Source organism: Canis lupus, chromosome 2 (assembly GCF_011100685.1).
Source record: "Canis lupus familiaris isolate Mischka breed German Shepherd chromosome 2, alternate assembly UU_Cfam_GSD_1.0, whole genome shotgun sequence".
Classification (NCBI taxonomy): Eukaryota; Metazoa; Chordata; class Mammalia; order Carnivora; family Canidae; genus Canis; species Canis lupus.
The window spans coordinates 48,302,625-48,327,748 of NC_049223.1; the positions used below are offsets into that span (position 1 = coordinate 48,302,625).

The following is a 25,124-nucleotide window of genomic DNA, read 5'->3' on the forward strand; positions in this document are numbered from 1 at the left end:
ATCTAATCAACTGAGTGGATGTTGGTACCATTGGCTGAAAAAACAAGACAAGGACGACTGGGGAAATCTTAAAATTCTGTTGACCATGTTAAGGGTGAGATAATTATTAGACAGCCTGAGGGAGATATGCATTAAATGGTTGGATATCTGAGTGTGAAATTCAGGGACAAATTAGGCTTGCTGATGGAAAACCGAATTATCAGAAAATATTTAATTTTTGAAGCCAAGGGAGATTTTCTAGGAAGAGAAGAAAGATGGAGATCAGGAGACAGTCAAAGGCAGAACCCTGGCAGCATGAGAGTGATGAGAGTCTGGTAGAAGAAAAGCCAGCAAAGAAGACAAAGAGACCACAGAAGGAGGGAGGACATCTGGTTTCATATAACTGTGAAAAAATTGTTTCAAGGAGAAGTATCAGTTTTCTCAAATGCCAATGAGAGTTCAAGTAAGCTGAGGACCTGGGTGGTCATTTGTTATTAAATAGACTTTAATAAGGTCTATTTCAATAAAGCAGTAGGGAGAAATCTTTATTGCATCGGGGTGAGAAAAATTGGAGGCAAGAAAACAGAGACAGTGAGGATAGACAACTCTAAAAAGCTGGAGGAGAGCAGAGATGACCGGTGGTCACTGGGGAGGCTCTGAAGAAGGGCAACATGAAGACGTGTTTGAAGGCCAGTGTGAGGCATCCAGCAGAGATGGAGAATGGAAGGAGAAAGAAAGAGGTTCATTGCAGGAGTGAAGTCTTTGAGCAGCCATGATGAGTTGGGATCCGTAACCCAGGTAAAAGGATTTTCTTTAGGGGCAGGGACAGCTTTTCCTTTGTAATGGGAAGAAAGCAGCACATGTGGGCATGGATCCAGTTAGGATGACAGCTTGATGGTGGGAAAATATCATTCTCATCCGACTGCATTTAGTTTCTCTGCGAAGTATGAGGTGAGGTCTTTGGTGTTAGGTTCTTTCTGTTCAGCTCTTCATTTTCCCATTTCTCAGATTACTTAGCGCTTTAACTCTTCTATGGTATTAGTTTGAAAATAACTTCAGTTTGCTTTGGGGCCAACTCTAACCCCAAATCTATGTGACTGTACTGCTCTGGTGACCAACATGGTCTTAACAATGGTTTTAATGCCTCTTAGTTCATATCCTTGAGAGGGAAGATCTGAATGCCTCCTTGTAGTATATTGGGTTTGGGTCACTGCCTACTTCTGATACTATTAGCTATTGCTAAAGGTCTTGGTTATCTTGAACAAACTTAATTAGGTTTCGTTCTTTATTGTGGGCTATTCTAAAGAGGACAATATGGACTAGACAGTATATTAATTTACTCTAGCTCCTTTGGCAAATTATAAGTTACCATAGACTTGCTGTCTTAAGAGAAAAGTATTCTGTTATTGTCGTGGAGGCCAAAATTTTAAAATAAAAGTAGCAGCAGAGCTAGGCCCCTTCCTGAAACTCTACAAGAGAAATTTATTCTTGCCTCTTCTACTTCTAAGTGCCTGCTGGCACGTCTTGATGTTTCTTGGCTTGTGGCCACATCTCTACAATCTCTGCCTCTATCTTCACATTGCCTTTTCCTCCACGTAGGTCTCTCTTCTGTGTGCCTGTTGCAAAACTCCATCTACCTTTGTTTTATAAAAGGTATGTAGGATTATATTTAGGGCCCAATAGCATAATCCAGAGGGGGCATCTTCTCAAGACCTTTAACTTAAGTACATCTTTTGCTACGTAAGGTAGTGTTCACTCTTTTGTCATATAAGGTAATATTTATAAGTTCTAAAGATTAGGATGTGGACCTGAGTTTTCTGGGAGCCATCATTCAGCACACTATAGATAAGTACTTGAACTCTAGAAAATATTTTCCAGGGCTTTCCCCTCTGACAAAAATTTTCTAAAGGATAAGAATGAGGATAAAGGATTCAGGTTTTGGATTCAAGATTTTGCCCGAATTAGTCCCTGAGCAACCACCTCATGAAAAGGATTTGTGGGAACTTAAATGTATTGAGTCATAACCCCACCAAAAAATAACACTAATTGGCACCATTTTGGTGATGTAATGAGAGAACACATTTGAACCAAACTGATTTTCTCCTTGTTGAGTATCTGTGTATACAGAATGAAAGCAGCAGATAACTGCGGAAGATAAATTAATTAAGTAGGTATTATTGTGAAGTGGGGTAAAAGCAATTTATTAAAGAGACAGTCTGCCTTTACCTTGCTGTCTTGTCAGCCAAAAGGGGAAAACAGATATAAAAGCGGGAAGTAGGGGCTTAGAAGAGGATGAGAAAAAATAGTCATAGTTTTATTAAGGCCACCAGAGTCATTTCCTCTGTCACGTAGTGTAACGTGTTCTCTGTGTAATTCCCTCATCCTGCTCTCTGAGCTCAGGAAAGCAATTATGCTGCTGTCCTTGTGCCAACCTTCCTTGAGGATATCCTCTTTTTGTATAGTTATTCTTGTTAGAGCTTTTTCCTTCAGTCATCTAACTCCCAAGTCCCACCTACTAAATTAGAGGAGAGGAATTATTCTAAGCATCCTGTTAATAACTTTCTCTTCTGAGATGTCTGAAAACCGCAGTTATTTCCTGTGAGAAGCACTTTCTTCATGTTTACATCTAGTCTGTCTAATTTGACTCTAAACAGGGACCTGTTTATTCTGTAATCTGTGCAGTGTTTAGCAGTATCTGCAATTGCTAAATCCACTTTTTTTTATACATTTTTAAAAATTTAAATTCAATTTGCCAGCATATAGTATAACACCCAGTGCTCACCATCAAGTGCCCTCCTCAGTGCTTGTCACCCAGTTACCCCCGCCCCCACCTCCTCTTCCACAACCTTGTTTGATTCCCAGAGTTAGGAGTCTTTAATGGTTTGTCTCTCTTTCTAATTTTTCCCACTCCATTCCCCTCCTTTCCCTTCTAGCCCCTTCACTATTTCTTGTATTCCCCATATGAGTGAAACCATATGATGACTGTCCTTCTCTGATTAACTTATTTCACTCAGCATCATACCTTCCAGTTCCATCCACGTCGAAGCAAATGGTGACATTCTTTCTGATGGCTGGGTAATATTCCATTGTCTACATATACCACATCTTCTTTATCCATTCATTTGTCAAAGGACATCGTGGCTCCTCCCACAATTTGGCTATTGTAAACTCACTTCTTTTTCCTCTGTTCTTACCCCTGGAAACAAGAATGGGCTTTAGAAATTCTATGAGGGAAGACTCAGGCTTTCTGGAGGAAGAAAGTGGGAGTTCCCCAAGGGCTTTTTAGTTCCTAGAGGAAGTCGTTGCTCACTTCCACCCTCAGAGTGGCCTCTGGAATTGCTGGTCTACCTCCTCATGCAGGAAGCAATGGGCCACACCTACTGACATTCTCCTCTATTTTACCTTATTTCATTTCAGTTTTTATTTAAATTCTAGTTAGTTAGCATATAGTGTAATATTGTTTTCAGGTATGGAATTTAGTGACTCAACATGGGTGCTCCTCATAGCAGGTGCACTCCTTAATCCTCATCTCCTGTTTCATCCATCACCCCTACCCCAGCTTCCCTTTGAAAACCCCCTGCCACCATGTTCGTTTGTTTTGTTTCTCAAATTCCATATAGGAGTGAAATGTGGTATTTATCTTTCTCTGACTGATTTATTTCACTTAGCATAGTACTCTATGCATCACCCATGTCATTGCAAATGGCAAGATTTCATTCTTTTTTAAGGCTGAGTAATATTCCATTGTATATGTATACCATATCTTCTTTGTCCATTCATCATTTATCATCAGGGAAATACAATACAACTACAATGAGATATCACCTCATACCAGCCATAATGGCTAAAATTAGCAACACAAGAAATAACAGGTGTTGGTGAGAATGTGGAGAAAGGGGAACCCTCTTACATTGTTGGTGGGAAAAGCAAACTGCTGCAGCCACTCTAGAAAATAGCACAGAGTTTCCTCAAAAAGTTAAATAGAACTATCCTCTCTTTTTTGTGGTAGCCATGAACCAGCTCTCAGTGGAACCTTTGGGAGGGATTAGACCTAGGCTTATCTACTTCCCACAGTGTCAGATGGCAAGGGTATATTTGTTTTTTTTTTTAATTTTTTATTGGTGTTCAATTTACTAACATACAGAATAACCCCCAGTGCCCGTCACCCATTCACTCCCACCCCCCACCCTCCTACCCTTCTACCACCCCTAGTTCGTTTCGCAAGGGTATATTTGAATTAAACAATAGAATTACCTCTCCAGCAATATCTTTGACAGCATATGGTCTTAACATTTTGGTACTTTCTGAATCATCTAGAACTAGTCTCTAGACCAGAATAGGCAGATACCCAAGATTGGGACATTCTCTAGGTGTAGCAAAATATCCCTTACTTTAATTGTTTTTCTCTGGAAGAGTATTTCATAACATAGTACTGACTGCCCAATACCTCCCTTTGGAAAAACCTTTTTTATTTAGGGACAGTAATAAAATTGTTCTTTAGTTTTCTCTTTTTCAAGCAAGTTCCTTAATATTTCCTCTTTGGACATATTTTCTGTTTCTTTAAACATTTGTAGTAGCTCTTTCCTGACATTTCCTTGCCTTTACATTCCTATAAAGATATGATAAGTGAAACTACCCATGATATTTATGTGTAGGTCTTCCTGCCCCTCACTATAGTACAAAGTTTACCTTTAGACAAGGTATCACCACTCTCATATTTGCTTAAATTGAATATTTTAGAGAAAATGACTGGTTTTTTTGATGATAGTTAATTTTATGTGTCAAGCCATGGGGTGCCCAAATATATGCTTAAATATTATTCCTGGGTGTGTTTTTGAGGGTATTTCTGAATGAGATTAACATTTGAATCAGTAGACTAAGTAAAGCCAACTGACTTTTCCATTGTGGGTGGGCCTCATCCAATCACTTAAAGGCCTGAATGAAATAAAAGGCTAAGAAAAAATTCTCCTTACTTGATTGTTTATGAGCTGGAGCATCAGTCTTCCACTTTCCACTTAAACTCAGACTAGAATTTGCACCATTAGCTCTCCTAGTTCTCAGGATTTCAGACTTGGACTAGAACTACACCATTGACTCTCTTGGGTTCCAGTTTGCTGATTGCAGATCTTGGACTTCTCAGCCTCTATAATTGTATGAAACAATTCCTTATACAGCATTTCTCTCTCCTTCCCCCTCCCTCCCTCCTTCTCGCTCTCTCTCTCCCCTCTTTCCCTCTCTCCCTCTTTTTCCCTCTCTCCCTCTCCCTCCACCCCTGTCTCATTTTGTTCTCTGAACAACCCAGACTAATAGTTATTTTAGGCAGAAAATACATCTGAGACATCTATTTGTGTCTTGAAGTGTAAGCCATCAAAGACTTCTTGAGTCATGCTAATAGGATATGAGAGTCAACCTCAAGGGGCTCTTACTATTTAGAGATGAGGATATTAAACCATTAAAAATGATTGCTATAAAAGAATAATTGCTATAGGTTATAATATCTCATGTGGTCTGGGAAGAATCCTCCCTTGGTGGACTAGGAAATAGCGGAAACTTGGTAATGGCAGTTCTGGAGGCCTTACTATGGTGCCTCTAGTGGACTGAACCAGGGTGACAGGCTCCGGTTCCTGAGGGATAGAGTGTCTAAGATATCCAAGGGCACCATGCAGGTGAGTTTTGTGTGCTGGTGCTACAGCCAGTCCCTGAAAGTGGACTTGAGTTTCAAAATCCTAGACCACATCACTGTCCAGGAGTTTACAACTCCATTAAAAAAAAAAAAACTACTATAGGTAAACAAAAATCTATAAATTCATAATATTACTTTGAAGAGGAAAAAGTAGTGTTGCCTGGTGGCTCAGTCAGTTAAGGGTCTGCCTTTGGCTTAGGTCGATCCCAGGGTCCTGGAATCCAGCCCCACATCAGGCTCCCTGCTCAGTAGGAAGTCTGCTTCTCCTGTTCCTTCTGCTGTTTCCTCTGCTGGTACTCTCTGGCTTCTTCTCTCTGTCAAATAAATACATAAAATCTTTTTTTTTTTTTTTAAAGAATGTTTACCATATTGGTTACCTTTGTAGGTTGCCAGTGCAAAAAAAATCATTCTTCTGAAGGGTGATAAAGAATTGAGTATCTGCTGTCTTTCCTTTGTAGATTATAAAATTAATGACAATCATACAAGTATAAATGTGCTTCCCTTCATCGTTCCCCTCGAGGTCACAGACCACTAGGAACATAGCTGGAGAGCTCTGTAAGTCAGGTTATTACTTGCTACAGAGAAGGGACAACTCAGTAAGAAGGTGTTAGAAAGGAAACATTACAGGATTTAGACAGTGGGTAGATGATGTTGAGGAGAGTTCACGAAAAGAGACTTTAGGGACTTTGGATTAGAAGGGAGGATAATTCTATCATTGGATATTTTCATCCCTGTAATTTAAAGAATGATATGATTAGGTATTTACTAAATCTTTTAAGAAGGCTAGAGCAAGACCAAAGCTGTAAACCTTTCAGAAGCAGCAGCCACTCAGATTGGGAAAAGGTGGCTGATATTTTTGTGGTCTGAACTGTGACCTTGTTTTTGCCTCTGGTTAAACAACGTTATGAAATAGTCTTTTCATATATATATATATAATCACTTCTTCAAAGTCACAAGGTGAGTTGATGTTCTGTGAATTTGTTTACATCCAGCAAAAGAACATTGAGGTCTAGCTATGAGTGTCAGGCTAGCTTTTAGAGTTTAGGGGCTGCTGCTTTTCTGTATCTGTGAGAAAGGGCTTTTCTTTTACTTTCTTCTTTTTAATAGAAGAATAACAGGAAGTTAAAGCAGAAGAAATGTAGGATTTGTATAATCCCTTTTCAACCCCTAATGAAATAATGGATCTAGGCAATCTAGATGCTTAATTATTAGGTGAAATATTATTTGGGTACTTTATTATGGGTGGTTCAGGCGGTAACCTTTGAACCCTTGATCAATCTTAACATCATTAAAAGAGGAACAGATATTACGTGCCTTCTGATATGACTGGCAGCACCACCTTTGAAATATCCTTGCCAAAAAGTTTGAATCTGAATTTAGTCAAGTCTTGAATTTAACTATATATAGGAAACATGGGGGATAGAGCATCATCTTATATAATACCATGAGGTATTATATCAGCCAAATCTAGAAACTTTAGCAAGTAAATGTCATGAAAAAAAAAAAAGAGAGAGGGGGAGTTGTTATAGATTAAAAGAGACTTACAAAATATATCAACAAATATAGTGTGTGAGTTTTGTTGAGATTCTGATTCAAACCAATCATGTTAAAAGACATTTTTGAGATAATTAGAGACAACTGAGTACATTTGGGGCTTAGATAATATTAAGAAATAATTAGAATTGTGTTGGTTATGAAAATGGTACTGTTGTTATTTAAATTGTTTTTATCTGTAGAGATACATTCTGAAGTACTTAGGAATTAGATGATATAATGTCTGATGCTTCTCCAGAACAAAAGAAAGGTTGGGGAAGTAGTTAGATGAAATGAAAAATGATAGATTGTTGCTAATTTTTAAACCTAGGTGGTGAGTCTGTGTAGGTTGATCATTCTTTATGCTTTTGGTTTTGAGAAGTTGCAGACCAAACAACCTTTAAAAAAGATGAATATTTTGTTACACATCATGCGTTTGATTGTCCTCTCCTCCATAGGGCACCATCACCCACTATTTAGAGTCAAAAAGGGGAAGACCATATTCATCTCCCTTTCCAAATGCTCAAGCATTGGAAATACTTCTACTTCTCAAAGTAATGGTTTTACTTCTCAAAGATCTATTCCATAATTCCCAGGGACTGTTTTTGCTCAGTGTCTATTTAATATGGCATTTATGGACTAGGGGTTCTCTGAAGTGACAGAGGTCTCCAACAGTTCTTGATTTAAAACTTTATGTATTTTCTGCCTCATTAATTTCCTCAAGGTTATGTGTCCATTAGAATAAGAGGCCAGCTACAGAAAGAATCGCATAGATTATAATGTGGACTATGATTTTTATATGGTGGCTGTCATATTTAGTATTTAAAGGCTGAGCAGAAAGTTGGTGGCCGTAATATTACTTTGGAAATTTCTATGGAATTCAACATTTTATGGTACTTTCCACCCAGGAGTAAATCTTCTGTGAGTATTCAAATTTTTAGAATCCTCATGAGAATGGAATAATAGTCACTGCCTAAAATGCATAAAGACTAAAAGCCAATACTAAGCAAGGGTACCCTGACCTCTTGGATTCTCTGTTTTTAGCTCCAGTTTTGGTCACAGATATAAAGGTGAATAACTTTGTCATCATTTCTCCTTACTGAATATGCATCTTGTCCTTTTCTCTTTACTTACTCATCATATTGGCATTTTTGATATCTAATCCCTTTCAGGTATTCTGACTGCCTTAAAGATTTTTACTAATTCAAGAACACTTCCTCAATGAAATATGGGCGTGCCTGTAACCACAGAATGTCTAGGAGTAGAATTCTGTGTTGTTATGGAATGTATGCTGAATGGAATCATGCACAGTAGCTAGTTTCTGTTTTGTGGATTGCCTCTTGCAGTTTTGTGGGAGTTTTTGTGAAATAGGTTGGATATTTCTCTGGTTCCCTAAATTCTGTAGCATGAATTTATTTACTTGTCAATCAAAATTATGTCTAATGAATGCCATGTTATGATCTCAGGGTAACTCAACAGAAGCACTTCAGATTGGCTTATTTAGAGTGTGATGCTAATGATGGGAAGTGGAAAATGATTTATTCTGCATAAAGAAGGGGTCAGTAGCACTGTCTTGAGATAGAGCCCTCAAATCTTTTTCTTTTATTTAGAGAGTTATCACACTTCTTTCTATTATCTCCATAATGATACCAGTTTGTGTTTTAGGGAAATAATCAGATTAGGTTACTTGTGTTCCCACATGACTCAGTCACCTAGAAGTGAGGGGATAAAATGAAAGAATGATGTGTGGGGTCTCTGATGGCTCAGAGGAGGGAATGACTAGTCTGCCTAGAGGGAAGGAGAGAGGAAAGGTTTCACATGAGAGGTAATGCTTGAACTGAGTCTTAAAAAAATGGGGAATGACATGCTAGGAAGGAGAGGGATATGAACAAAGTTGGGGAGACTAAAATAGTATAGTACATTCAGGGAGCTGCAATTCATTCAGTAGTGTTGTAAGATTTTGTATGTGTGTGTACTTGTGTATATGCATCCAGGCAGGTATGTTGTAGAGGCAGGGCAAGGACAGTGATGACTAGAGAAATTATAACCAGAGATGATGTTAGCGGTGTGAGCAAGGGTGAGCTCATAGAAGGTTTTATGTGTCTTACTAAGAAGATAGTCTGTAGGAAATGGGGAGCCTATAGGTTATTGATCTCATTATATTGCCCCCTCTCTGCCATGGGCCTTCACCAATGGCTTAGGCACTCTTACACAGTCAAAGGCCCATGGTGACCTTTGGAAAGATCATCATAACCAAAGCAAGATATGAACTATATGTACATTTGTGTCAATGTTGCTTTGGGTGGGGAGGTCAAAGTAGTTCAGGCTTGAGAATTTTGGCACATTTCTTTTTTCATAGGGCTAAGAGCATGGGGCAGGGCAACAACCCGACATAAGATTATCATGGGTGAGATTTTTTTTTCAGATACAAGCTTTACAAGATGCCATCTTAATTAGTGTTTCTGGAATAACTGTACTTGGATTCTTTTTTTTTAATTAAGATTTTATTTATATATTCATGAGAGACACACAGAGCGAGAGAGAAAGAGAGAGAGGCAGAGACACAGAAGAAGGAGAAGCAGGTCCCATGCAGGGAGCCTGACGTGGGACTCGATCCCAGGTCTCCAGGATCACACCCTGGGCTGAAGGCAGCACTAAACCACTGAGCCACCTGGGCTGCCCAATTGTACTTGGATTCTATGCAAAATCTTGATATGTCCTTATAGAAGTCTTTTGCCTTCTTTCTGTCTTCATGTTTTAATGCAACTTAACTAGGGTTTTTTTTTTTTTTTTTTGTCATTTACTTCAAGTTATCTATTGCATACACCCTGTTCATGATTTAAAAAGGGGAGTCATTTGCTGCTGTTTCCATTTATAATTTAATATCTCTGATGTAATAATTTAGTCTTTGATTGATATGGAAAAACAAAAAGAGTTTATGCATCAAATATTCCTGAAATAACAGTTCCAATTAGTTCTTTGGTGAACTTTGGAGCAAACAATTAACTCACTGTCCTTGAGAGAAGATAATGTTCATTCCCATTTATGCTCTAACAGGAGATATTGCTTTAAACTACTCCAGAGGGTTGGAGGAGGAAGGTTTCATGATAATCCAGTTCCCTCAGTTAATCATGCAAATTGTCAGCTTCTTGAAGGGCTTAGATTCAATAAAAATATGTCTGGGGAAAAATCAGGCAGCTACATTTTTGACAGTTTAGATTAAAAGTTACCTGCATGCAGCTGCATTTTTCTTTTATTAAAGTGATCGATTTTGCTCATCCTTGCTAGGTTCTTCAACACAAAAGACACCTTGAGATATTCTATCCTTCAAGCTCTTTAACCCTGAACTTATGCCTGGTTGCTGAAATCCCACTGAAAAGGAATCCTCTTTACTGAGCATTCTGATTATCTATTGGTGTTGAGCACACTGTTCCCAAATACACTCCTTTTGTTTCGGTTTTGAGGGTCAGGAATTCAGATACGGCACAGTGGGCAAACCCACTTGTGTTCCCAGGGTCTTGGGCCTCAGCCAGGTTGACTCAAATGTCCAGAGCCTGGAACAGCTGGAGGCTGGTAAGTTATCTTTCTCTGTATGTAGTCACAGGGCTTCTCCAGGTGGTCTTCCCACGTGATTTCTTTAGCATGGTGGTCTCAGACTAGCAAAACTTCTTACACAGTGACTCCGTGTTTAGGGGCAGGTATTCCAGAAACTATGGTAAACAACCAGCTCTTGAAAGTCATAAGGCATCCCTCTGTCATATTTAACTTGTCCCCCAGTGCTAGCCCCCATTCAAGATAGGAAGAAACCTCATGAAGTTGTGAGTACTGGGTGGTGTGGAACATTGGGATAAGGGGTAAGGGTAAGGAGGCTGGCTTCCACACTGAGTCCTTACAAAGGGTAGTGAGCCTCACTTCTTCTGTGCACTGAACTCATTCTTCTTAGAAGTAAAGAAAAGCTAATTTCACCCTAGGCATCCAATGTGGCCTACCACATCTCCTAACCCCCTTCTCCCGGAACATTCTTTTCAAGGACAGCTGAAAAGACCTTAAGAATTTATTTCTGAAAAAATTAAAAAAAAAAAAAAAAGAATTTCTTTTTGGTTATGAGTCTTCATGTTTAAAGCTTTTCAATGGCTTGCTATTGGTCTTAGGATAAAGACCTTCATTCATCAAACATTTATTGAATGCTAAATGTCTCAAGCAATATTCCAGGCCCCAGAGGTACCACATTGACTCCAGATGACAGAAATTTCTGTCTTCATGGAGCTTGCATTCTAGCATGTGTGTGGGACAAAGTAAATTAGGGCAAATACTTACTGTGAATTATTAGGGATAAAAATAAACCAGGTAGGGCAGCCTGGGTGGCTCAGTGGTTTAGCGCCACCTTCAGCCCGGGGTGTGGTCCTGGAGACCCGAGATTGAGTCCCATGTCGGGGTCTCTGCATGGAGCCTGCTTCTCCCTCTGCCTGTGTCTCTGCCTCTCTCTCTCTGTGTCTCTCATGAATAAATAAATAAAATCTTAAAAAAAAAAAAACCAGGTAAAGAAAAGGAGAAGAGTGATCTACAACTCTAAATAGGATAATTAGGGAAAGCCTTCCTGAGAGGACAACATTTGAGCAAAGATTTGAAGTAGCTGAGGGTGAGAGGCCATTGGAATATTTGAAGAAAAAGAATATTGGCAGAGCAAATAGCAAGTGCAAAGGTCCTGAGAGGAAAGCATGTCTGCCTTTCAAAGAAAACTGGTATATTGGGTCTGAGGCATATAGATCGAGAAGGAAAGAAACGGGGAGTGAAGGCAGAAGCTTAATAGTAGACCAGATTATATAGGACCTTGTGGGCCATAGTAAGGAGAGACCCCTTGAAGGTGGGCGTGGGGGCTCTGGAGACTTTGGGAAAGGTAATAATATTGTCTGACTCATGCCTTAAAAGCATCCTCCTGGGGGCCATGGGAGAAATAGGAAGACCTTTACATGGCTATTGCAATAATCTAGGAAAGAGGAGATGGTGGGTTAGGCCGGGATAGTTCAGTGAAAATGATGGGGGTAGTCCAGTAAAGGGTGTATTTTGAAGATAGAATGAGTATGTTTTGCTGTAGTCAATGTACGAGGATATGAATGAAAGAGGAATCACAGGTGATGTCAAGCAACTAATAGGATTAAGTTGCCATTTATTTATTTTTTAAAGATTTATTTTTTTATTTATTTATGATAGACATAGAGAGAGAGAGAGAAGGGGCGGGGCAGAGACACAGGAGGAGGGAGAAGCAGGTTCCATGCCGGGAGCCCGACGTGAGACTTGATCCTGGGACTCCAGGATCGCACCCTGGCCAAAGGCAGGCGCTAAACCGCTGAGGCACCCAGGGATCCCCTAAATTGCCATTTATTGAGATGGAGGAATTTAGAGGCAGAATAGACTGAGGGGAGTGTTCAATGTGAGCATATTAAAAACAATCTTTAACATGACCTTCAAGGATATATTTACCTCCTCATGTCCTGACCCTCTGACCCCATACCTCTATGCTTCCATCCTACAGATCTTGTGACCATTGCCTCCCCCCTGCTGCATATTTTTGTACATATTTTTCCCTCTCTCTGGAATGCCTTCCCAACTTCCTGGAAGCCAGTTAATCCTTCATCTTTCAAGGTCCAGGTCAACTATTACTTGCTCATAGAAGCTTTCTCAATCTTTTTGACTAGCTTTATAACACCCTGTAAATAATGTTCAATGTCTGGAGGTTACCTCTGGCATGAATGTGTGCTCTGTGGGGAGAGGGATCCTTCTGGGTAGCTCATCTTCTTTTTCCCAGTGCCTGCCTGATGATGCCTGGTGCCTGGTAGCAATCAATGATTATTTTATTTTATTATTTTATTATTTTTAAAAGATCTATCTATCATCTATCTATCTATCTATCTATCTATCTATCTATCTATCTATCATCTATCTATCTATCTATCAGAAACACAGAGAGAGAAGCAGAGACATAGAGGGAGAAGCAGGCTCCTTCCAGGGAACCCCCAATGTGGGACTCGATCCCTGGACCTGGGATCATGCCCTGAGCCGAAGGCAGACGCTCAACCACTGAACCCTCCAGGCGTCCCTCAATGATTATTTTGATCATCCTCTATATTCATTTAAAGATCATAACATAATCTTTCTACAGTTTTTCTTTTTTCTTTTTTTTTTAAGCAGACTGCCCACAAACTACTTCCTTTAATACACAATCCTCCTTCATACAGATAGAAATTGGGCTAGTGGCTTTGGAAATCATCTCAAATGCCTAAGGATTCTTTTTTTTTTACTATTAGCAAGGCCGTATCATACTCATATTATATCAGACTCACCCAAGGATTTTCTCTACCTGAAAATCCACTGAAGCATTCAGTGGGAGATCAGTTAGCAAAGGGAGGGTGGCCCTGGTGTTTCCCACACTCTAGACAGTCATTTCCTAAAGCCTCACATTTCCCCATATATGGAGGCACTGACGTCATATGTATGAAAAGCTTAGGCTGTTTCAATGGGAAGAGTTGTGATTCACTGGTAGTGAAATGTCACTTCAATTCTTTGCTACCTTTCATGGAGAATATTTGTAGAAGTGACTTTTCAGCACAGAAGGTGAGAAGAGAAACGGAAGTTTCTGATAGAAGGCAGTTTGTTTCCAGCACATATTGAGTAGCTTACTCTCTAGCTGCCCTGATGGAAGACGTAGCAAAATACGCTAGAGGTAGGGTAAAGGTGTGATGAGGCACAAAGTACTAAATGAGACCCTGCGTTTGGGTGAAACTTCATATTTTTAGTTATAGTTTAGATGTAATGTTTGCCAATGGATGGATTTATCTCTAATTTAAAACAGTAGTATACATTTTTAAATTAACCTGTATAGCACAATTTTCTGGGACTAGCAAGTGAAATATTTGAGGAGATGACATTTGTCCTGAAAGATCTCTCTTCAGGAAATCATTTGGGCATTTTTTAATTAACACCAAGGCATTAGCCAGATGTAAATCCTCTAGTGGAGATAAGCTGTGGGCAGAGATCTTCTTGGCTTGCTCTAGAGAGTTGAGCTGTGATAGTGGGATGTGTTCTCAGGAAAATCTTGAAGTGGGCAGAGACAGTTCCCACATACCCAGACACCTTGATGGCAGGTGCCTCTTCCTAGTGTTTTTGCAATTCCTGGCCTCTTCCCACTTGAGCTTGCCATAGATATTAGCAGTTCATCTCCAGTTTCTAATGAAAGCCTTACTCTTTTGTAAAGGGACTTTGGGATGTCATGGATCTTTAACGCAGGATCTTTTTATTGGTTAATGGCACCTCTTAATACTCTAGAAATCCTATTATACAGGCAAATTTCTGCATAAGTTAGGGTAGATTCAGGGGATAGTTCTTCATCTCTTGCCTTTCCAGTTCTCTACTGTGCCAATTATTCAACTTCTAATCTCTCTGTACTTCGCTTATTCTGCCCGACCAGCACCCCTGCTAGCATTTCTCTTCCAGTTGGAGTCGATGCTAGGAAAACTTGTGAGGAAAGAGAGATCTGTCTTTCTGGGATGTATTCAGTAAAACTCTTTTGGTTGAGAGTGATTGAAAATACTAAATTAAGCTCAAATTAATTTTTTAAAAAGAATTCATTGGTTCATTAAACCAGGAATTCCAAAGGATGAAGGCATAGCTAGCTGAAGGCATCCAGAGTTTCAAATAATGGGGTCAGGTTCCTTTGTGTTGTGTTCAGATTTGGGCTCTGCACAGGACAGTTCTCAAGCACAGCTTGCAGTCTCAGTGGGGAGAGGCTCCCTCCTTCCTTCTCAGTATATGTACCCCCCAAAAGAGCTGCTGATCCAAGACAACAGAAGCATCAGTTAACCAGCCTGAGTCATGTGCTTTCTTCTGTGGCAGGGGAGGTAAGATTCTGATGGCATTTCTTTCCAAGTCACATGTGGAGGTACATTTGTCCAGGGAAAGAAATTCAGAGCCAACACGAGACAAGGAGGATGTCTCCCCGCTGCCCTCCCCACATGTTGGGTTAGGTCCATCCTGCTGCGGGGCAATTTTTACGCATCAGGCTGTGTTTCATTCATCACCACACAGTGATTTTTCTCCACCCAGCAGCCTACCTCATGCTGCAGAGGGCAGAGCAAGGATCAATAGACAGATGTTTCAGGGAGTAACTTTCAGCTAAAAATAAGGAAGAACTTTTAACTAAGAAGAGCCTAAAGATGAACTGTCTTGAAAACAGTAGCTTCCGTGTTATTGATTCTTAGCAAAGGGTCTGCTGTCCACATGTAGGATATTTTTAGAGAGGATTTGTGTGGTAGCTGGGAGTGGAAACAAACGATCAGCACTTCTGACTATGGACCGAAGTGCTTTACTGATCGTGTTCACGGCTACAAATACAATCAGGATGACAACACTTGCTGAACAGATTTGAAGCTTGGGTCAGGGAGATCGTGTAGATTGTGTCACACATTTTTCTCATTAAATTCTGAATCATCACCTCTTAAAAGATTATTTTTTTTTTTAAGATTACTCATGAGAGACACACAGAGAGAGACAGAGACATAGGCAGAGGGAGAAGCAGGCTCCACGCAGGGAGCCCGATGTGGGACTCGATCCCAGGACCCCAGGATCACGACCTGAGCCAAAAGCAGATACTCAACCACTGAGCCACCTGGGCATCACTTAAAAGATTCTTGAGATGGGCTTCCCCCCTCCTCAGTTTTATTGAGATATAATTGGCATAACCTGGTGAAGATGGTCTTTGTCTTGTAAATCTTTTTTTGTATATACATAAAAGACTAAATATTTTTCAGTTTTATATATTTAAATACATTTTTCCTCTTGAAACCCATTTCCATCTATTTACTGAGGCTTTGTAGTTTCACTATGTTTATTCATTTCTTTAGTATCATATGTAAAAACCTTATCCCTGCATTTTCTGATCTACTCTAGTATTTCTTGTGTATGCATTTTCATCTTAAAATAAATATCACCAAAAATTTATAGACATTTTTTTTACCAGGCTATAGCCTCTAATTATTTTCCATGAGTTAAAACTGAAACATTTGAAAAACAGATTTTTGCATTATCTGTAGCATTTATCACATGAGATGCTTTTTTTTTTTTTTTTTTTTTTTTTTTTTTTTTGCAAATGGCTGTGTTGAGTGCATGATGTTTTTGTAATATAGAAACAACATATTTGAGAATCTAGGGTTCATCCAAAAATAAAACTCTTTGTGATTTGAGTTGTATCAAGTGTTTAGAGATTTAGAGCCTGCAGACTAGATTCAGACACCTGGGTTCACATCAAACGCTCGACCTAGATATGTGTCTTAGGAACGCTAACAACAACTATTTTATATCTCAATTTCCAGCTCTGTAAAATACTGGCAATAAAAGTGCCTGCCTTTTAGGACTGTGATGGGTTTCAAAAGAGATAATGCAGGCAAAGTCCTTGGCCCAGCACCTAGCTCTTGGTGACAACTCAGCAAACTGTGAACTGTATAATATTATTTTCTATGCAGTAACTTCCACAGATGTGAACACAGCTGTGGGCCAGGGAAAAAGCTCTCAAATAGCAGTTTTCGTGGTTCGCAGTCATTGAACTTTTTGTCTCTGACCATTTGCTTTGTTTGAACTTTATTTGGAGTGTGTTCAAGCCTTAACTCTTTCATGTCTAACAAGTGCAACAGTTGTTACAGTGTTAAAAACCCTAGTATTAATAAGGTTAGGATTATGACAGAAACTTAAATCATTAAAACAAAATGACTAAAATAGTAAGATAATTTTGAAAACACAAGTATGGTAAGAAATGATGCACATCGTAGGTGAGTATGATTCAAGCCACATGGCAAAAGTGCCTTTTCCTTCAAAAAGAGGCTGGGACAAGTGGTCAAGAAGCCCTAAAAATTTGCATGTGGCTAGATTAATAAAACTGGGAAGCTAGGACTAATCTCAATGAGGTGTTTAAAAGCCACCTGCATCTGAGGGGGTATGGAGGGGCTGCCTGTTTCACCACAGCTCACTGGTCCGAAGGCACTAGAGATTGCTAGCAGAGTACCTTCTGATTGTCAGCCGCATGGTAGGGGCTCTGAGACTTCATGAGAGCTGAAAACAGCACGAGGGAGAGCCACTCATGGAAAGTTCTTTTCGGTACTAAGAAGGGCTTAATAGGTTAAAGCCCCTTCTATTTCTACCACTTTAAGCTAATTGGGGTTCATTAGTATACCCATCCAAGATGTCAAGGAGTTCCCTTCAAATCTGCCTCAGTAAGTTTTTAATGTAGATGAAGCTGGTCAATTTAGGGGGTGGAAAAAGACAACAGATTATACAACACCAAGGATGAGTAGGATCTGACTGGCTTTCATGATTCAAAGGACTAATTTGTGCTCTCATTCAGAAGAAATGGATTTGGAAACTGAAAACTTAAACCCTTCTTAGTATGAAGTTGCAAATCTATAGATTGAATTTTTTTTAATTTTTAAAGAATTTTTTAAAAAAATTTTATTTATTAATTCATGAGAGACACACACAGAGAGAGGCAGAGACACAGGCAGAGGGAGAAGCAGGCTCCATGCAGGGAGCCCGATGTGGGACTCAATCCCAGGACCCCAGGATCATGCCCGGAGTTGAAAGCAGACATGCTCAACTGCTGAGCCACCCAGGCATCCCTATAGATTTAATTAGAACAATGTTTCAGAAACTAATCTGTTTTGGAGAAGCTTCTATGTGATCCACACCGTCTAATTTAGACAATATCCTTTGTAATTATTTCTATATAATTGGAAATGACATAGGAAATATAATTTGGAAATATAATTTGAAACACCATAGTATTCAAACCTTCTTGCTTTATCATAGGATGTGAAAAAAATGTCATGCTAGAATTAATTTTCATGGTCCTTTGCCACAAAACAATGTTAATGCAACCTATTTTGCACCATTTTATTCTTTCCATTTGTTAAAATGGTTTTTTTTTTGCATTATGAAATAATTAAAACAGTACTTTTATAAGGTCCTAGAATTTCCTCAACAAATCTCCCATGTGTCAAATGTATTACCAATTAATATAATTTCTTTATTTTAAATGATTTATAGTTTTTTTCAGGCGTAGAGTAAGATATTGCAGCATATAAAGCCCACTCAGTGAATAGTTCACTATGATGGGGAAAGGTAAACAGGTCATGGTGAACAGTTCAATTTCCTTTTTCTTTTTTTGGAAATACACCTAAAAGCATTTTAGAAAATAGGTAATCTTATAATGCAGATATAAAATCAGGTGAAACAGATAAGTTAAAGGATAATGCTATACTCTGCATGTTATAGGAAAAAGTCAACGAGTAACCTCTAATCTGAAAGTTAAACATCCCAGTTATTATAAGGTAACTGCTGGAATGATTTAAAAACTGATTAAAAAATAAATAAATAAAAATAAAAAAATAAAAACTGATTTTTCCCGAAAAGCATGTGACATGAATTATAGATGTAATCCAGGAGTTCAGTATAAGTATATAACTTGAAATTTCCTCAGTCATAACTTTTCTTGCCACTGCGGGTCTTTTTGACCCAATTACCTCCCAAGACCCCCCCTCTCCCCCCCACCACATCAGTTCTTTTCTGGGAGGTTCTGCAGGGTTGTTCACTTTCCCTCAGCTCAGGAATGGCACCTGCCATTTCTTCTTGTCTTCCTTTGGGACCCTCTTCAATGCCTGCTGCTCAGGTGTCTGCTGTTGATGAAGCTGCCAGAAGAGCCCACCAAGATGTTTCTCCTGGGAATCTCCGGCTCTCACGGCGTGTGGTGGTATCGCCAGGTGAGGCTGCGCCTTCTGCTCAGGGCCCTAGCGCCTCATAGGTCCCATGCGGTAGTGTTCCTGCAGCCTACGCTTAGTGCTGTGTAGAAGGGCCAAGCATACCTCATGTTGGTACTGGTGTCATCAGAGCTTGCCTCCCATGTCCTGTAGAAACAACACTGTCAGCTGTGTGCCCAGACAGCCCTGTGTGTCCCACACTCCCTCCCCTTGGATCAGAGACTTCACCAGAAGTGGAGCCTTCAGGAAATTTCTCCTGATCTTTACCCTCTACAGTGGTGGCTCCTTCTCCCCCTCCTCTTCCTACCCCCCTTCCTCTTCTTCTTCCACCACCACCTCCTCTTCCTTCTCTTCCTCCTGTTCTCCTCCTCCCTCCTCCTCTTCCTCCTCCTCCTCCTTTTCTTCCTCCTCCTCCTCCCTCTTCCTCTTCCTCCTCCTCCTCCTTTTTGTCTTCCTCCTCCTCCTCTTCCTTTTCTTCTTCTTCTTCTTCTTCTTCTTCTTCTTCTTCTTCTTCTTCTTCTTCTTCTTCTCCTCCTCCTCCTCCTCCTCCTCCTCCTCCTCCTCCTCCTCCTCCTCCTCCTTCTTCTCCTTCTTCATTTATTTGAGAGAAAGAGCACTTGTGTGCCTGAGTAGGGGGAGGGACAGAGGGAGAGAATCTTCCATCAGACTCTGGGTTGGTTGCAGAGCCTGACTTGGGACTTGATCTCACCACCCATGAGACCATGACCTGAGCCAAAACCTAAAAGACAGATAGTTGACCAGCTGGACCACCCAGGTGGAGGTGTCCCTAGACTGTCATTTGTAATATTGCTTCCTTTGACTGAAAGGCAAGATAAATGGCAAACAACTCAAGGTTTATTTCTTTTTAGGACCAAAGTTACCAGGAAGGGACTGTCCATTTTTTGGGTCCTTGGTTTGTAAAATGTGGTTGATTTTTAAATTGGGTTCCCTTACTTGTAAGTAGAAGTCTGAAAATTCATAAGAGAAAATATTGCTTCACACTCATTAAATATTGGATAGAATATAACCAAATTATTATTAATTCCAAGTTGACAGAGTTCAGATTAGTGAGATTTCCATTATTTCTGTTCTTTTGGGAAAGTAGGCCCTTCCTACATAACCTCAAATTTTTGCCTTAAGTGTTTAGTAAGCCTATGTTAAAGTCCCTTACTGTTCGAGTGCCTGGGGCTCTTTATGGAAATCCCTCATGTGACTTTGAGATGTGCAGGTAGTCAGGGGCCGTGCAGCCAGGTAGCTGAGAGCCAGTCTCTGCAGCAGATGTTTGAATCCGGCTTCTTTATTTAGTATCTTTGTGTCCTTGAACAACGGAACCTCTTTGCTTCATTTTTCAAAATGTAAATCGGAACAATTATAACAATAACTACATCATCAGGTTCTTGTGAGGACTAAATGAGCTTAAAACTTGTAAAAAGTTGGGGATCCCTGGGTGGCTCAGCAGTTTGGCACCTGCCTTTGGCCTAGGGCATGATCCTGGAGACCCGGGATCGAGTCCCACATTGGGCTCCCTGTGTGGAGCCTGTTTCTCCCTCTGCCTGTGTCTCTACCTCTGTCTCTCTCTCTGTGTCTCTCATGAATAAATAAATAAAAATTTTGAAAAACCTTGTAGAGTTTAAAACACTTGGCTTATAGCAATACTTCAGTAAATATGAGCTATTATTGCTAGTCAATGCCTGTCCATTTATTTTCTTTTACAGAGGGAATCTTCCATGTGACAGCAAAACTCTGGGAAATATTGACATGATTTAGATCAGTGGTTTTCATGTGTTAGCCTTCTTCAGGATCGTCTGGAAGGCTTTTTACAACCTCACCCTCAGAGTTTCTGATTCAGTCGGTCTGGGGCAGGGCGGGGTGCAGGGCAGATCTGTGTTTCTACTGAGTTCCTGGCTAATGCTGACGTTGTTGGTCAGGATCACACTTGTATGTTTTTCAGGAAGCACCTGGCGTCAGACAGGAATGGGGGTGGACAAGGTAGTCAGTGGGGCTTTGTCAACTGTGCCGGAATGGAGAGCAGGCCCCAAGCCATGCGGAGGAGCTGTAGGGCACATATAGAGAGAACAGCTCAGTGGGCAACTCAGACTTTGAGGTTCTGATGGGAGACTCTCATGACTACCAAATGCAAGCAGGCAGCTGAGTGAGCTGGTTGGATGCATCAATGCCTGAAATTGAGCATAGCCAGGGAAGACAAAATCTGATAAGGAACATATTTCTCTTAGTTATTTTGTGTCTTAATTTCCCCCCTCACATTTACTTCCTGAAAATAGGATGTGTCTGACAATTAAACGTAGTGATTTTCCCCACCTCAGAAAGATTATTGTATTGCCAACCACTTCTTAAAGCTGTTATTATCGTAGAATCAAAGAAATGATAGACCTCCTCAGGACACACTTAATCCTTTAGGTTGGATTTCCTTTACGAAACCTCTTCCTGAATCCCTTTTATTTCTTCCCCCTCTTTCATTTGATTACCATTCATTTATGCCTTAGAGCATGGCACTGCTTGTCTTGACAATGAATTTTCCTTTAGTTTGAGGCAGAAACATCTCTAAATGCTTCAGGGTTGACTTGACCCTGGCCTTCCTTATTTTATGCCACTTAAAGTTGCAAAGATAACCAGATAAGAAAAGTTTGTACAACTCTGGAACAGTTTCTTAGGGCTGAAGCATGAAGCAGAAATATCATCATGTCTTTTCATATCAGTATTAATGTTGCAGTGTTGAAAAGCATAAAGGGTTGTTGGGATTTTAAATTGAATAAATATGAGAGGCAGAGAGGAAATATATTTATGCCACTCCAAGTGTCATTTATACAAATGATCTCATACCCAGGAGAAATGCTTTTAGATCAACAGCATATTTACATAGGTATGTTTCCAAGCCTACCAGCAGTATATTTGATAAATATCTTTTAATATTAAGGAACTTCAGATGTCTGCTCTGGGTGGTACAAGGTTCCTCTGCTCATTTTTCCTTCTTGCTTTTAATATCAGATCCCTCTGAAGTAACAGAAACGCAAACACTAACACACAAAGGAAAATAACAATGCATGACTTGGAGCCATTTTTTGAATTTGATGACACGAATGCAGCAAAAGAATTACTTGGGCGAATGTTAGTGAGATAGTAGTGTTTTTTGTTTTTTGTTTTTTTTGTTTTTTTGTTTTGTTTTTGCATTATATAACACAGAACCATCTTATCTCTCTAAACTATGTGCCAAAATTTATGTGTTACTACAACTTTTCTCACGTGTGATGGTGGTAGTAGTAAGAAGTGTGCTAGAAATATACGCCCCCACCCCCACTATGCACTAGAAACTAATGAAGTACTTGGAGCAGTAGTAAAAGTACTGTTGCTTTGTTCTTTGTTGAAGAGGGTTCTTTTCAAAGTAATTAAAGATGTTAGAACAGGGTAAGCTATTTTTCAGTGATGTTGAAGTGACATTTGTGTTGTTGGCATTATCAAACAATGCGGAGACCACCAAACGTGGTCCCTTTGTGCCTCATTAACACTTCTGGAAATGACTTGGAAAATACAAAAGGTTCTGTATAAGAAAATGTGAAATGGCAATATAAAGTTGGCAGGGAAGCTTCGTAATTAAAATTTGGAAGGCTTTGCTGGTATTTCTGCACTGTGTCCTGAGATTTCTTGCTAGGTCTGCTGTTGTTTCTAAACCATGGCCTGAGATTTCATGGTACATCTCTCTGGTTGCATGGGAAGTTGGAATAAATCTCTGTGACTTTGTCGTGTTGGAGCATGAGGCAAACAATCAAGATCCAAATTCCTTTTCCAGATCTGTCACTTTATCAGTTATGAACTATGCTCAGTTAGTAATAGAGATAAAGCAGAAGCTCGGAAGTTTGTCTCTTCTATTTTTCACGTAATAGTAAATCTGAAGTGGGTAGTTGTTGGTGTTGGACTACTGACTCAAGAATTTCCTGGCCAAAACCTCTGAAGTTCCTTTGTTCTTTTCCTCATAGTCCCAAGATGGCTGCTGGAGCTTCACAGCTATTCTGTCTGCATTCCCGTCAAACGGGAAGGAGGAAGAAGGGCATAGAGGTAAAAAGGATTTCTGAGGAGGTCTGTAAGAATTTTGCTTTTATTTTATAGGCCATCCCTCTCCTCAAAGGACATTGGGAACTGGAATTTTTCAGCTGGACATATAATCCAGGGTCTGTGACTAAGGAAGAAGTTGGCAGGCATTCTCTACCACACTGACTGACCTTGTAAGTGATCTCTAAGTAATCCGGGGTGCATGCAAAATGCTTCGTCCTCTGGTCCAGTCACTTCCCCGCACACTGATCCTCAGTCCCATCACTTCAGGCTTCTTTGAATTGTACACATTATCCACCCTTTCAGTCTGGCTGTTCTAGAAGCAGACCCTAAGACAAGGTTTTGAGTGTAAGTGGTTTATTTGGGAGGCACAGTAGGGGAATAGGGAGGTAAAACACAACGAGAGGCAGCTAATAAAAGTTGTGTTGCCAAGTTAGCTATCCCTGTGGGGGATAAATATGAATAAATTAATATTGAAGCACATCCTGGAGTTATCGGAGGCAAAGGAACTGATGCATTTCTATACAACTATTCTTTGCCATTGGTTGAGGGCTATTTCCTGGTTGTGTCAATCACTCAGCCCTTCTGATCTTGCCATGTGTAGACAGACCTGCCTTTCCCAACTTCTTAGAAAGCCTGCATGCTAACAAATCCAGATTCTGGCAGTGGGAAGTCATCCAGTCGTAAGACCCAAGAGTTGTGGGTGGGCACTTAGAGCATTTGCCTTACCACTCTACCTGTGGATGGCCTTGTCCTTATTTCTGTTGTTCTGGGAACACTTGTGATCTTCATAACCCTATGAGGAGTTACTTCCCTGATGTGTTAGTGTTGTACTGCTAGACGACAAACAGCCACAAACTCAGTGGCTTAAAACTCTACTCGTTTATTAGCTGACAGCACTGCAGGGTTTTTTAGTATATATATTTTTCCAGTTTCATTGGGAAATAGTTGATACACATCACTGTATAAATTTAAGGTGTACAGCATGATGGTTTGATTACGTGTATTGGAAATGACCACAGTAATAGGGTGAGCTAACATCCATCTTCTCATATAGATACACTAATTAAAAAAAACAGGAAAAAGGAAAAACAGATCTTCTCCTTGTGATAGGAACTGTTAGGATTTTGTCTCATAACAGCTTTCATATATATCATACATCAGTGTTAGCTGCAGTCATCATGTTCCCTGTTGCAGCTCTAGTACTTCTTTATCTTAGAACTGGAAATTTTATATTTTGGTTACCATCCTTCATGCCTCCTCTCTTTTCCCCTCCAACACGGATAACCACAAGTCTGATCTCTTTTCCTGTGAGCTTGGTCAGTTTATTTGTTTAGATTACACATGCAAGCAAGGTCATACAATACTTGTCTTTTTCTGACCGACTTACTCCATTTAGCATAATGCCTTCAAGGTCCATCTAGGTAGTCACAAATGGTGAATTTCCTTGGGATTTTTTGTTTTTGTTTTTGAATGACTGATTTTCCATTTTGTATGTATATGCCAAAATTTTTTTTATCCATCCATTGTGAACATTAGCATTGTTTCCGTGTCTTGGCTATTACAAATAATGCTGTTATGAACATAAGGGTGCAGATATCTTTTTGAGTTAGTGTTTTCATTTCCTTTGGGTATATCCCCAAGAAGTGGAATTACTGGGTTCAGGTGGTAGTTCTATATTCAGGTTTGTGAACAGCCCCCGTGCTGTCTCCATAGTGCCTGTCCCAATTTACATTCCTACCAACAGTGCACAAGGGTTTCCTTCTTTCACATCCAGCATTTGTCATCTCTTGTCTCTGATGATGGCCATTTTAATGAGTGTGAAATGTTAACTCATTGTGGTGTTAATTTGCGTATTTGCCTAATGACTGCTGATGTTGAATGTCCTTTCATTTGGGAGAAATATCTCTTCAAGCTTTAGCCCATTTTTAAATTGAGTTATTTATTTATTTTATGTTTTTACTGTAGAGGTGTATGAATTCTTCGTGTTTTTTGCATATTAACCCTGTATCATAGGTTGTCTTCTCACTTGTTGGTGGCTTCTTTGCTGTGCAGGAGCTTTTCAG

General features: G+C 39.9%; 1 pseudogene; it reads left to right on the forward strand.

The window, feature by feature from the left end:
• LOC100688221 overlaps window positions 1–25,124 on the forward strand; it is a 222,847-nt pseudogene that overhangs the window by 16,064 nt on the left and 181,659 nt on the right.